Source organism: Leptosomus discolor, unplaced genomic scaffold (assembly GCF_034619465.1).
Source record: "Leptosomus discolor isolate bLepDis1 unplaced genomic scaffold, bLepDis1.hap2 HAP2_SCAFFOLD_45, whole genome shotgun sequence".
Taxonomy (NCBI): Eukaryota; Metazoa; Chordata; class Aves; order Leptosomiformes; family Leptosomidae; genus Leptosomus; species Leptosomus discolor.
Window position 1 is genome coordinate 984,200 of NW_028237842.1, and position 14,615 is coordinate 998,814.

At 45.8% G+C, this 14,615-nt stretch overlaps 1 long non-coding RNA gene across 1 annotated transcript; it reads right to left on the reverse strand.

The window, feature by feature from the left end:
* Nucleotides 1-258: 258 nt before the first annotated feature.
* Nucleotides 259-13,637, reverse strand: LOC147412662 (uncharacterized). Its single transcript, XR_015184178.1, has 5 exons — nucleotides 13,618-13,637; nucleotides 13,272-13,346; nucleotides 12,260-12,366; nucleotides 7,594-7,727; nucleotides 259-684 (listed from the first exon to the last, which is right to left on the reverse strand). It is a non-coding gene; the product is annotated as an uncharacterized LOC147412662 (long non-coding RNA).
* Between the last annotated feature and the right edge of the window lie 978 nt (nucleotides 13,638-14,615).

Consider the following 14,615-nt stretch of genomic DNA (forward strand, 5'->3'; position numbering starts at 1 on the left):
TTTTAAACACCCTGACAACTCAATTAACTTTGTATTAGGATTCTTTGCTAAAAAAGTAAACATACATACGTATTTACAAACTATTTACAAGTCAGGAAAGAATATCCCTCATCAGTTGAAAAGAATAGGTGAAATTAAGTAAATCACAAAGGTCAGGTCTGAATTTGGTCAGAACAAGACTTCTAAGGACTCAATCATCTGAGTATCAAATGTATGGTCTTAAACAGCAAAGCAATGAGTAATTCTGACAGCTTAAAGTAAGTTCAAGTAGTTAATTTAGTAAAAGCGTCACACTTGACAAGTTGTGAAAACAGGTAACTTGTTCTCAAAAACCCTAAAGGAGTGAAAAGGAACATCACGTAACATGACTGAAAGGTAAGGGCTTCAGTATTTTACATTCCAGCGACACGCAAAATCCAGTCTCACCCAGTGGCAGAATGCTCTATTTGAAAAGGTGTACAAACAGAGAACAAACAGTTACAGAAGGTACATGAACTGTTCAACAAAGCCTACAATCATCAAAACCCCCCCAGTCAGTAAATACATTAACCTTTTAAAACTTTACCTCATTTCTCATCGTTCTCCAAACACTTAAAATATTTCGCCCAACAATATTCATTTCACTCATTGTATCTGACCCAAATTCATCCAGCTCAGCTGCAAATCGGTTCTTTTTCTTTTCATCTAAAGACATTAAAAGAGAACAGATTTAGACAAGTTACAGGACAGTCAAGGCCAGACCGAGCTATCCCTCTTCCAATTTGAGCTCTCTAGAAAAATAAGAATTCCTAAAGACTGTCACCGATTGCACAAGATTGTGTATTTACCAGTCTTCCACACGATCTCTAAATAACACTCCCCCAGGTTGTTCTGCTCTCGCACGTCCAAGACAACACGTACTTCAATTTCACTGAAGTGGTGTCCATGGCAAAGTGTTTTCCGTACCAAATATACTGGTTAAGCAATGCCCAACGTTACTTCAGAGCTAGCTGCATGCACATCAGTGCACAACATTAAAAAAAAAAAAAAAAAAAAAAAAAAAAAAGGTATTTCTGCCCTGTAGCATTTATAACTCAAGGCTTTGCTTGTAACGATCTTACCTAGTCGGAACGAGGCCAACAGAGAAGCAACAGAGAAGAGGTCCATCTGTAGAAACACTCTGCATTAATTTTTTCACTTTATTACAGGGCAACACCATTGGAGTGGTGCTGCAAAGCTAGTGAGCTCTCCTAAGAGCTCCAAGAGACAGAAAGCACAACCCTCCCCACGGACTCTACCTAAATCCCCAGTACTTGGGGTCAGCTATTTGCATACAGCTCAGAGCAGCACAAGTCAGTAAGCTCTGAGATGACACAAGGAGCCTAACAGGGAACTGGTACTCAAATCTTTCTACTTCACAAGTAGGGTCAGTGCTCCGCGCTGCTGAGACTGAGCTAGAAGCAGCACTTCCCACCCAGACATTACCCCGCACTGATACAGAACCGAATCAGATTGATGCCGTGGATTGATATTTAATGTCCTTGGGTTTTTTAGGTTACGGGGGAAGATCTGATCAATTTACCTGCCCTCCAGGATGTTACAGACCTAGAGGTTAACCTGGTCGTCCAGTAGCTCACATGACCAAAGCAGTCATTCTAGAAAGATCCATGGCTGGCTGTAGGAGGAGGCTACCACTTTAACAGGCACTTCAGAACCACTTCAGATCCCCTCTCTAACACTCTTCTTTGCTTAGATATTTGTGTGAGCTGTTGTTTATTCTTTCCACGGTTTTCTTCAGTAGACTACAACTTCTCAGTACTTCTTCACAAGCTCCAAACACAACCTAACAAAAATATATCTTATCATCCCCCAGAGGAGCAAAGCACATCTTTGAGTCTCTTCTGAGCCTTCTCTGTTTTTTCAAAATAGTTTAAAATACATTGGAGCAGGAGTCGGGCACACTGCTTATCCCAGCTGTTTCACTTGTGTTGAAGTATTCCCAGTTTAGAATTCTCTGGTGCTCACTGCAATCACCAGACCTGACAAACGTAAACCTGCTGAAGGGCTACTCTGCATGCTAAGTGAGCTGTGAAATGCCCATAATAAAACGTAACTTCATCTGAACTATGCAAATTTTACTAAGTGTTGCCTGTTTCCCTTTGTTCTATGGCTGAAGATTCTTTAATCACTTACTGACTTAATAGTATGTCTCTCCTCAGACTCAGACAGAAGTCTGTAATGCCTGAGGGCAGCAGCCGCAGTCCATCAGCAGGAGCAACCAGAGTGCAGCTCTGTCAGCTGTACTGAATTTCACCCAGGTAAAATCCCGGTCCTTTATCCAAACAGTTAACTGTCACCATTTCACCCTCAAAAAATGGATACCAAAAAACCTTCAGCAACTGAACATCACAAAACGATTAAAACTTTTTGACAGGGTCCTATTAGGGGAGAGCCATAAACCTAAATTGTTTCCACTTCAGCAACTTGCAAACAAACCCTTTCCTTTTAAAGTAAACCTCTTAATGATCCAATTTGAATGTGTAACAACTTACACTGAGGTTTATGTTTGCTGTAAGCCATTAACATTTTTCCAATTAAATGCTTTTAAATGTTAAGGAAAGCATGTCTAACACAAACCTTTGTAAAATCAAACCATGGAAATGGAAAAGTAAGCAGCCTAGAATTCCAGAGCTTTTCTAAATCCAGCTTGTGACAGAGACCATCTCTCCCAAGCAGGTGTGCAGAACAAGTAACTTCACTTTGGTTTTCTCAAACAGATCAATGATAGTCATTCAACACTGAGGAAGAGCTGAAAACTTGGTTTTAGTTTTGATTCCATTAATTTCTACTACATAGAAATGACTCAGGTATTCTTTCTTTTAATTGAGAACAACAGAATGAGTTAAAATATTTCCACAAAACAAGGAACAAAATCGGAAATACAAACTACTGGCTAAACCTATGTTAATGCAGGTTTATTAAATGCAATTCTTCTGTCACAGAACAGATTGACAGAACAGTCGAGGTCGGAAGGAACTTCTGGAGACCATCTAGTCCAACCTCCCTGCTCAAAGCCTACGACCTCTTCTAGTCTTCCAGCTGGCTTTGGATTTTTTTTCTTTGACTCCAGTTTCTACACAAACGTATTCTGACAAACGTTCAGGCCATCCAATCACAGCTAAACTTAAGCCCAACAACAAAGAAGCAGAAGAAAAATCAGTGAATGTAGGTTTTCTTCAAGGACATAAATATTATTAGCCTCACCAATTAACACGTGTACACCCTGCAACTGAAGCATCCTGAATTGACAATAATTATAGCAGAAAGTCTAAAGTTTTACATTACTTACCTCAAAAAAGCAATTCCAAATCTAAGACTTTGCAGCTGTTTGGTTTAATATCCACGTACATCTGTTCTTTTACTCATTTTATGGACTCTATCAGCCTGGTTGGGCTCTACATTTTTCAGAATGCAAGATGTGTATAGACATGGTCCTGCTTTCTATCTCAATGAAGAGTGAAACAGTAAAGGACTCGGACATTTCAGATCATCACTCTAAGGCGGGTTAAAAAGCGGCTGGGACGGCCAAGCACAGAGAGTGGTGGTGAAGGGAGTTCAATCCAGCCGGTGTCCCCCAGGGCTCAGGACTGGGACCCCTCTGGTGTAATATCTTTAGGGATGAGCTGGATAAGCTAAAAACTTAAGCCCATACACAACTCACAAATGAGACCGTGGGTTCTGCTGCTTCTCTCTGACAAATAAGTAACTCTCCTTGACAATTGTGCCTTAGAAAAACACAGGACTCCAATTATTGTTTCTAACATTTGCAGCACATTTATATAAAACAAACAAACAAACAAAAAATTAAGGGTGGAACTCCTGCAGGTAGCCAGACATACACTGATTTTATAGGAATTGTGAGCATTCTGTATTTTTGAAAAACCAAGTTCTTGATGTTATGGAGCCAGACCAGCCAGATCATCTCCTGACAAACTTCCTTGCACCCAGCTGAAGGATTGCCCCTTGAAATTTTCATCCTGTCTCAAGGATTAAGAAACTGTTTTAAAACAAAGAAAAATCTAAGACATGATTTCCTACAACAACGGCAAGTTAACAAAAATATTTAAATGTGACATTTTTGACACATTAATCCTGTTATTGTGGCTGCTACTGGTCAATCGCTAGGGATCAAGGTCTCTGTTAACCCAGACAATTCCAGAACAGAAATATTTGTCTTCCCACTGGAAAAAGTGCAACCTCTTTCTAAAGAGATATTAATTATCATCATAATCTTCTACTGCATTTCCCACTTTTTTCGCCTTTCACTTAATGGAAAGGATGAGTTTTAACTGCATCCACAATTCCTTTTGTATCAGTTTATTTCACTTTTGGAAAAGATCACTCTACTTTCATCACATTCTTTACTAACACTAAAAAATGTTTGATTTTTTTTTTTTTTTTTTAACAGATTTCTTAACTGCTTGAGCAAATTCTAATACAAAACTACAACCATGTCAACCGTTACAAACCCTCTCTGGAGTGAAGCCTTCTGTCTATGATTGGGCCTAAGCAGAAATACCACTGAGCCTCACGAGAGACCATTTCCAGAAGCCTTTTGAAAGCTAAATAGTCCAACATACAGGTTGGCAAGGAGAGACAATGATGCCCAGTGGCAGCTGAGCTTACTTTAAATGTGACTGAAGCTCCTGAATGGAAAAAGAGCTCCTGACCTGACTGTGCAACCACAGAAAGTCAAAGAGCAGCAAATCTCCCTGCAGATGTGACCCACGCTTCAAGAATCCAGAGCTAAACTTGAACTAACTCACAACGGCAGAAACCACCTCAGATCAGATTTACTTCTGACTTAGGGACGTGTGTGCACAGCAGCTGCGTGCCAGAAAAACACCCCTTCATGCAGTTGGCGCCTTGTCCTGTCACACGGCTAGCCTCCAGCCTGAACCTGGAGATTTCCTTGCTCCAAACGCTGGCAGCTGCTAGAACATGGGCGGACGAACAATACTTTTCTCCTTGTAAAATACGTATTGTATCAATGTGATGCATTTTGTTGGTCAACTGAAAAGTCATCAAAAATCAAAAAAAAACCCCCAACGGATTAAAAAAAAAGCAGTGCTTCCTTACATACAAAGCCCTCATACTTTTTCCATTTTGATCCTAGCTTGCAAATAATATCAGAGAATAAAACGTTCCTTTATACTATGTATTAATAATCATGACAGACTAAACACTCAAATTAGAGACTGCTTAAAGCACAGTACTTTGGAAAAAAACATCATTGTAATCAGACGCTGTAAAACAGCTGCTGTCCTTTGGCACATGTAATCTTGTTTTCTTTTCATAAAGAAAACAACCTCCTCAACTGGATGACAAATATAATAGGGGTGGCAGCAATAAAAATGTGTTCATTACTGATCTGAAGGCAGGACCTGCAGAAGCGAGGGCTGATTCAGTTTCCAATCCCACTGCTTAACCAGAACTGTGCTACACAGAAACCCACCTCGGCAGTTTCAAACACAAAAGGAAAGACTCAGTGTACATCTCACCATACACAACTCAGAAAACTTGTATTGCAAACCTCCCCTGAGGAGTAACGCCAAGCATTACGGATTAGGTGCAACATCCCACAGCCCTTTCAAGATTCCCACTGGGTACTGCATCTTGATATTGCACCTGAAACAGGACATACAGCCTTGCTGTAGCCCACACTGCTTTAGGCAGCAAACAGCACAGAGGCACAGCTGGAATGTAAATAAGCAGCCTCTGCTCCTACTTTCTCTCTAATTTTTAGGAAAAGAACCTGTCACTGAGGAACAAACCCAAGCTGGCATGGTCTCTGGAGTTAATAGCTTTCTTTTCTTCTGCTTTCCAAATCTAAATCAGTTTTCACTAACAGCGCCAAAACCTTCCAGTAACTTTTACAGCTGCAGGGTCATCAACTTCAAGACAGCTACTTGGCAACCTTTCCACACCGTTCCACAGATGCAACTGTGTTTACCTGGACACACAAACAGGCTGCACAGAGAGAGACAACATAAGACAGACAACTGTTTTCAGGCCAGCGTCTTATTTTGAGGAGGTTCACTTTACACACTGAAAAAGAAGATATTTCAGCAAGCAGCCAAAGAGCACCCATAAGAAGCATGTGACAGAACTGGACGTTGTAGCTGAGACAGATAAGCTGTTAGCCTACTTCCAGGGGCACTGATCAGAAAAATCAGTCCCAAGTTATATATTCGACCCAATATAGATGCAGCTACTTTGTGAAACACTTTGAAGCCTGCAGCTGATGGAGTTCTAAGCATGCGGTGTCAGTTACACGTATATTTGTTTAATCGAACCACAAAAGCACAAATATAATCAGTGACTCGATCAAGAGGTGATCTACAGTAGCAAACAGAAGAACGGTTATGGAACTAATATCTGGATTCTAGAACATTGATTTTGTCACAGTATTTTAAGGTTTACTCAAGAAACAGAATTAAAGCAAGCTGTATATGGGTACTAAATTTGCTGCTGAACGAGTTTCATGCCAGCAGAGCTGAATCTCGCAGTCTCTTCAGGCAGCTTCTCATTGCTCAAACAACTCAGCAGCCAATCTATACAAAGTATGGAACAAACGCCTCAAAAAAGGAAAAGGTTCTTCAAAAACACCCCCACAACACACTAGAAAACACATCCCTTTAAGAACCAGGGATGGTAGAGGCTAATGACCTCCCATCTCATCCCTGACAAAATTCCAACACCGAAAACAACCTCAGAATACATACACTGTCTCCCAATTCCTCAGTCCTACTCCAGCCGTATTCACATCTCACAGAAGCTATAAACCTCAGGAGAAAAAAAGAAACAAAAGGACAGGAGGCTACTTGCCAAACAGCTCTTCAGAAGCACGAGAAGCCTGCCCGTGCAAGGCGCAGAAGTGGTGTGCGGGAAGCGGAGCTACACTGTACGATGCCGTAAATCCGCGAGGCCATGCTGCAGCCCACAGAATAAGCCCCTGTCAGGAGCTGGACGCTGGGGTAGTTTGGGAGAGGGTGTGAGAAAGGAAGGCAGAGGCATAAGCCGCACCACAATGGCTGTGTCCGCTTTGCATCCTCAGACCCTCCCTATGAAACCGCAGAAGGGACTGGAAGGCTGTTGACAAGAAGTGCCCGCTTCTGAAAAACGGAATACGCGAAGTGACAGCAACTGGAACGATGCTGGGCCGTGAGCACTGGGACAGTTTACCAAGGAGGCTACGGGGCACGAGCAGTGCGGGAAACGGCGTCTGAAACGGCAGCGAGAACGAGGGGAGAAAAGTTAATCCCGAGCTGAGTGTAGAAAGCAGCGAGTTCCTGCCAGGAGCTCATTCCTTCTCCAGTGAGCAGCACTGGAGGAGAGACAGACACTTGGACGGCATCAGATATACAGCCCAGCCAGGGGAGGGAAGGGGCACAGGGGAGGGAAGAACAGAGGAAAGAAGAGAAGCAGGCCCCCTCACTGAGCCATGCCAGAGCTACTGCTGCTGGAAGGGAGCCAGATTAGAGCTGGAGCACTTGCCTCAGCTTTTTCCCCTCTCAGAAAACCAAGCAGAAGCCACCAAACTTAGACACCTACCTGAAATGCATTCAGATTTTGCCGACTGCAAACCCCTGCTCTGAATTACACCTAGCCTCAGCAAAACTCGTCAGCAAAAGCACACAAGAGTGACTTCGGAACATCCTCTTCTTTGGCTGAGTGTTTGTGCTGCCCTGAAAGAAGATTCATTCTTGGATCAGTGATCTCATAATGTAAAATACAAAACCCTTCAAAAAGAGACAAATACATAAGGCGGCAGCAGAGTTATAATACCCCTCAAATGACACGTTGCTTTGTCTTAGGTAAATTCCTAATCTGCCTTCTCCAAAGGCCCTCCTGTCAACTGAACACACATTTCTCAGGCTAACACCCTCCAAAAGCAATTGTAAAACCTGTACCTATTTCTGTATCATTTGTCACGTAGCAGCCTCAAATCACACCCAAATCACAATTCTGATTTTTAAAAACACTTCACCTACCTGTTTTACAACTCTCATCACACACCAACAGGGATCTTGTATGCCGTTTACTCTTAGTGTCCTCAGCTGCTTTGCACTCAGGCTTGTGAAGCAAAGCAATAATTTAGCAACGTCGGCTCGTTTGTTAATGTCTCCCCTAACATGACCTCTAGTCTCACCCTGATTTCTTTCTGGATGGATTTACAGCTTGGTTCTGTCTTCCTGCAGCTGAATAAGCACCTGACAGAAACGCCCAACCGAACAGTCACATACTCATTTTGAAGCAGTCAGGGAAATCTCGAGAAAAGGCTCAAGAGCTTGAAATGGCCAAGAGCTAGTAGGGAATAAATCAAAACTTTGATACCTCCATACACCACAAGTTAGCAACAAGGACGACAATTCAAGAATCACCAACTAAACAAGAGGCTGTAAGTAAACAGAAAACCCCATTTTCATTATGATTTCACTCTAATAAACAGGCCTTGCAATTTCTCAAACGTTTTTTGTGTGTGTTGAAAAGAAATACTGCCTTAGAAGGTAACCAAATCTTGTTTCATAGTTCAGCATTGCCTAGTCAATTAAAAGCTATTGTTCCTATGTATAAGCAGCAACGTTATGAGACTCCTTTAGAGATACAAAGACTACCACATCAAATAATACCTACAACCTTACACCACAAAGCATGAAATTCAACTCTGCTATCATTGTATTACCACCGCGGCAGCGCTACAGCATTTCTGAAATCACACTCTCCTCCAAGTCACTGTGTCAACAGACAAGCCAGTCTGCTTCAAGCTCCAAAGGGCTAAAATGGAATGAAACAGCTCAACCAGCTCAGATGCATTCAATCATAAATTCTAGTGGTGCTTCACTTGACTTTGCTATTGTAGTCAAAATTTTACTCTCTGTATTTTACAGAACAACAGAAAATCGTAGGCGCATTTTTGGGTTCAAACAAAAGTTTGATTCCTTGCCTTTCATGCTCTTACTATGTAAAGGTGCAGGACATCAAGAGATGACGCCCATAGTCTTGCCAAATGCAACGAGATTTCTCCTTCAAAAGACCTAAAGAAGTTGTCCAACCTTAGTGCCACCACAGCCCATTCGAGGAGTTGATCCTTCTGCTATTTTCAATCAAAAGTCAGGTTTCCACTTCCCCCAAGCACCACACCGCAAACCACTTAAACTTCCTAGATTGTACCAGCAAACCTTTACAAACCGATGGCTGAGCACAGGAGCACACAAAAGCCCTCAGAGAGAAGAACACCGGCAGGCCTTGTTCATACACCTCTCTGAGCACAATCCCTCCAGAAGAAGAGGCAGAAAGACTAGGTAGGCAGCTTCAGAGGCAGCGCCCACAGCTGGCACTAGCCATGAGCTGCAGCGCTGCTGGACGTTCGGCTTCTGAACATCTGCATCAGCCGCTTCCACCTGCCCATCACCCCCCTTCACTCCGCAGGCGGAACGAGGAGCCTGGGCTGACCCTGACTCCCCAGCAGCTGCCCAGCCTGGACACCCAGCCTGACGCAGACGGAGGCTCGTGCAGAGCTCCCCACGCCACAGGAGCAGCAGCCTGTACAGACAGGGTGGGTGGCTGGCAGGCAGGCAGCCCGGCAGCTGAGCGCCTTTCTGCAGGCAAGACACGCACGTCAGACCCCGTGAGAAAGGGTCGTTCTGATCCCTACCAACTCCAGGGAAGACAAGCATCGCGCTGCCTGCGAGCCAAACACCAAGGACACTCCACTGTCTTGTACAGCAAGTTAGAAGTTGTTTCTGATGTTTCTTGCTCCTCAAAGAAAATGTCAGTGTAGACACAAGCGATTACACTTTATTTCATTCTGTATTTCAACTCTCAAACAAATAATTGGACAGGCACCTCTCTCAAGTCACCTACGTGACTTCTGACAATGACTGTTTGGGTCCAACACCTCTGAAAAGAGACACAATTACATTTCTCTCCTTTTTAAAAAAAGAAAAAAAGAACACAGATGTAATAAGAAGTTCTTGAAGCTTATTAGCAATCATTACTAAAGGTATAGAAAGGAAAAAAAGCCATTAAAAAGTTTCACATGGAAACAAATAGAAGATGGCCAAATCACACTTCCTTTGCAGACCATAGTCAAGTGTCTTCTCTAACCAAGATGAGGTAGAAACGCCTGGATTATGCAAACTAATATTACAGTTTACGGCTTGAGAAGCCAGGGATTTCCTACTCTGTTTCTAATAGCTGGAGAACTAAACCACTTCACTGTTTATTTGTGATGCCGCATCCGTGATTTGGCAGAGCCTAAACATCTTCTTCAAAGAAAATCACCCTGAAGGAGTTAACCTCACACACAGAAAGCCTGATACCTGCCAGACAACCTCAGGCTCTACAGTTTTTAAGAATGAATAGTTACTCATGCATTACATAAATATTATTACATCATATCTCGTATGTATGCAAAGTTAGAACTACAATAAAATAGGTTCCACTGTTTTAATATTGTATCTATTAATCCCACTCATCCACTTCATTTGGAGCTGTAGATGCATCAGGTCACAACAGCTTTAACATCTTGCATTCCTCTGTGTCTAAACAGGGAACAGAGAGATAATTCTAAATACAAAAAAAAACAACGCACCACCAACAACAAAAACCCCAACAAAAACATCTGATCTACCATAATAACTGGGTGAGAGGACAGATACCATTCCTGTGCTATTTCATTACGATTTTGTCTTGCCTAATATCTAATGTATACATCAACACCTCACTTTCAGGATGTAAGTAAAAAAAATATGCAGAAATACCTTCATTCCCAAGGTCAGCATTACACAACGTGAGTATAAAAGGGATCACAACAAGGACGCTGAACATGGCTCACATCTCAAAGAACACGGCTTTTTTTCCAACTCAGTAATTAACGCATGAGTAAACTACAATAAGTATTACATTCATTTTCCTAAATATTAAACCCGTTAGAAATTTGTTCCGACGGTCAGAAACACACTTGAGTCACGGCAAGACCGTAACCCTGAGCCCATAGAGAAGGGGCAATGAAGAAATGGGATGTGACATGTGGAAGTCTCGGGGACAACACGGGGCCAGTGGTTAGGACGTTCCCTTCTGCAGCGCAGCACCAGTGCCCGCCGTTGTAGGCACTTTGTACCACGCTAGCGTAGGACCAACATAAAACCCCCACTTTGCAAGTCCCGCACAAGTCTCCCTCGTGACTACGCCCAGAGGTTTCCCCTCGCACGCTCACCCTTAGTCTTACGCTAAAGGGGGAGTTGAAAACACAGTAATTTGTGCCCCCCTGTGCTGCACAGTAATCCCACCCCTAAATTCCACTCCCCGTGGCTGAACGTAGGCTGTATCTAACAGACCCCAGCCTGGCACGAGTAAACCTGTCCCCACGGCATTCCAAAAGTCTGGGCAGAGACTGACTGCTGCTCCTGGCCCCGGCAACTCGGACCTGGGGGTCTCCCTCTTCACCACCTGACGGTGCTCTTGGCAAGCAAGCTCTGGTTTGAGCACCTCCCCAGCAACCCACCAGCACAACTGGTCTTGTACCAGAGAGCTGCCCTTTTTCCTGACAGAAGCAAGGGGCTCGAGGATCTGGAAGACCAGCGGCCAATTATCTTTCCTGAACACAAAACAACCCCGCAGACCCTTACTTCAGCTGATGGCAAACTCCTTCCGTTCACAGTTCAGTCCTTGCACAGTCCTCACCATCCTCCAGGAAAGTGGGTGGGCCTGGAAATAACTGGGTTCTCTGGACATACACACACTCTTCACCTTGAAGGTGTACTGATAGCTGCACCCACAAGGTACCCCAGGGGTCACAGCATACAGGCCTTTTCTTCTGCCAGAATAAAACACACAGCGCGCACCCAGAAACCTGTACCGTGAACTCTGATCTGAGAATCAGAGCTTTTAAAATCCCCAGTTGCTGAGGCTGCTGAACTGGTAAAGCACGGTAGAGGTGGAAAGCTTTTCCAAGAAATTGCTCTGCCTACATTGTATTTACGTGCACAGGCTACAGGTATTTAGAGGTTCTTATTCGTGAGTGCCTAAATTTTAACCAAACCTTCTGAACCACAGCAAGTTCTCCACTACTTCAGGGTTCTTTGTTTTCGAGGAGACTTTCACACTTTGAATCAGCCTGTCTCTAGATAGACAAACCTAGCCATTTCTCTCCCCCTTCATTGCCAAAAAAAGCTTGTTTGATGTTCCCCTGACATGGAGGTGTTTCTTAACTGACCTGCTCCCGTTTCTCCAATCCCACACGTCGGACCAGTCCATAAGTATCGCCTCGGGGTTGCTCAGCCACAGCTTTCCAGGCTCAGCTTCTCCTCGTCCACCAAGCACCTCGTAAGAAAAGACATAATTACAAAAGTTACTGCCATTGCAAAGTTGTGAGATTCTAACTGGGCAGAAAAGTTTCCCAAGTCATCCTACTACCCAATGTTACAGCACCCTCAAACACAGGGCTCAACAGGCGGTTCACAGGAAGGTTGAACACTCCTGCCCCAAGCACAGCCACACTCAGAAGCACGAGGAACACCTTTGGGGGCTCTAGCAGTTTTGGCTGTCTAATTGCAATCCACGGGCTCCAGTCCGTTAGAGTTTGCATCCAGCAGTGTGCCTGGCTACGTCATCCCGGAGGCATGACTGTTCCCAGTCCTTCTCCCTCCACCTCTACCAGGAGAGTTGTTTCAAGGGACACAGGAAAAGATGTGTTTTAAAAAAATAAAAAAACACAAAACAAAACAAGAGATAATTCTAAAGCCTCACTGATTTACGTGAGTGAGCTTAAAGCTTTGCAGAAACTTCAGGCAAAGCACCTAGAAACTGAAATGACTGTATTTATCTTCTTTGCTGGAGGCACCTACACCAAACTGTTCAGAAACTCCACCCAGAAGGGATCAATCCCTAAGTACTGCCTTTTTATTTGGGTTGAGGTTTGGGAAGCTGTACAACAGTAGGTACACCAGAGACATCAGAGAGGACTTCTCTGAAGGAAGGTGAGGCTAAGAACGCTTCTGAACACACTGTAAACAATGTTGAGTCCTCCATACTAAGTAAAATACCACCAGCACCCCTCAAAACCCACAACAGTAAGCAGCAAGTGTTATTGACACTGGCATTACTGAAGCTACAGAGAACTGTGCCTGCTGCAACTCAACAGCTGAAATTTTTACCTCAGCGACAAAGCCAAAAGCTAGAACATTGTCTTGCCATGGAACACATTTATTTGCCACTTAAGAGCCCACCTGAAGTCAAAACTGTTGGCTGCGTTCCCACAGCTTTCAACAGCCACAGTTCTCCTAAGGAAGACCTGCTGTGTGCTGCAAGAAAGCACAATCAGGGACATTTACTGTCATTTTGCTTCAGTTAAACACAACCGCATCTCCGAGTCCAACGATTCAGCTCTGCCCTCACTCGCTTCCCGGCGAGGTCACCTGAAGTACGGCGCCACCGCCAAGGTGACAAGTCCCGAAAGCTGCGGCTTCCCAGTTCAGCTCCCAGCCCCCACGGTCTGCAGTTACGGCCGTCAAGCACTTCCCTCCCTCCCTCCCTCCCTCCCCCCCCGGCAGCGCCGAGATGAAACCCTCTCACCTCCACCCCGTCGCGGCCGCCCCCGGCAGGCGGCTCTCCGAAGGCACGGGGCGGCCAGGGAAGGGGAGCGGTCCCGGCGGCAGGGACGCAGAGAGCAGGACCGGAGGCCCCGCAGGCGGACGCCGCGTTACCTCGCTCCCCTCCGGGGCCCCGCAGCGGCGCTCCCGCCGGGAGAGGCCTCCCGCCCGCGGGGCTGCAGCTCCCTCGGCTCGGGCCGGGGCTGGTGTCGCGCAGCCGCAGCGCCGGCCCCGCCGCCGGACGGCGAGGCGGCCCCGGCAGCGCCTCTTCCCCCGGCCTCTCACCGCAAGTGCGAGCGGCGCAAGAGCGCAGGCGCCGGCGCGGCGCGGCGAGGGCGGCCCGGGGCGGGGGGGGTCGGGGCGGCCCCTCCGCTGCCGGGGGGAGGGCGGGCGCGTCCGGGCCGCGTCTCCCGCCGTGACGGCGCCTGCGGGAAAACGGGCCCGGGGCTGCGAGCGTCCCGCCGGCGGCTTCTGCGTTCGGTCCCCGCTGCGGCGATGAACGCTCTCGCGGGGCAGCGGGCGGGAGGCACGCGCGGCTCCCAGACAAAGCCGCAATCAGGCACAGGGTCGTCAGCCACCGCCGGGGGTTGGGGCCTGACCCCAACCTCTGACGCGGCTGCAGAGATGACAGGTGGGAGGTGCCCTTGGGCCAGCGCCTTGTAGCTCCTTTTCAGCTGTTTTTCATCTCAAAACGGAGAGCGCGAGCTGGGGAGGCTCGTGTGGCGCCGTGGGGGATGTGGCTGGGGAGCTGACGTAGGCAGGATCTCCCTGCGGTTCCTTCCCTCGGACAGAAATCAATCTGAAACTCGACTTGCCCAGGTCAGTTCTCCTTCCTGGTGGCAGTGTGGGATCCAGGAGCAGCGTCAGGAGTAATAAACCTCATGTTCGCCTCCGTGGTCAGAGCGGAGGCTTCTGCTTATCCACCGCAAACACCCACCCCACCCCACCCCCCCGCCCCCCTTTCTTTTTTACCTTCCAATC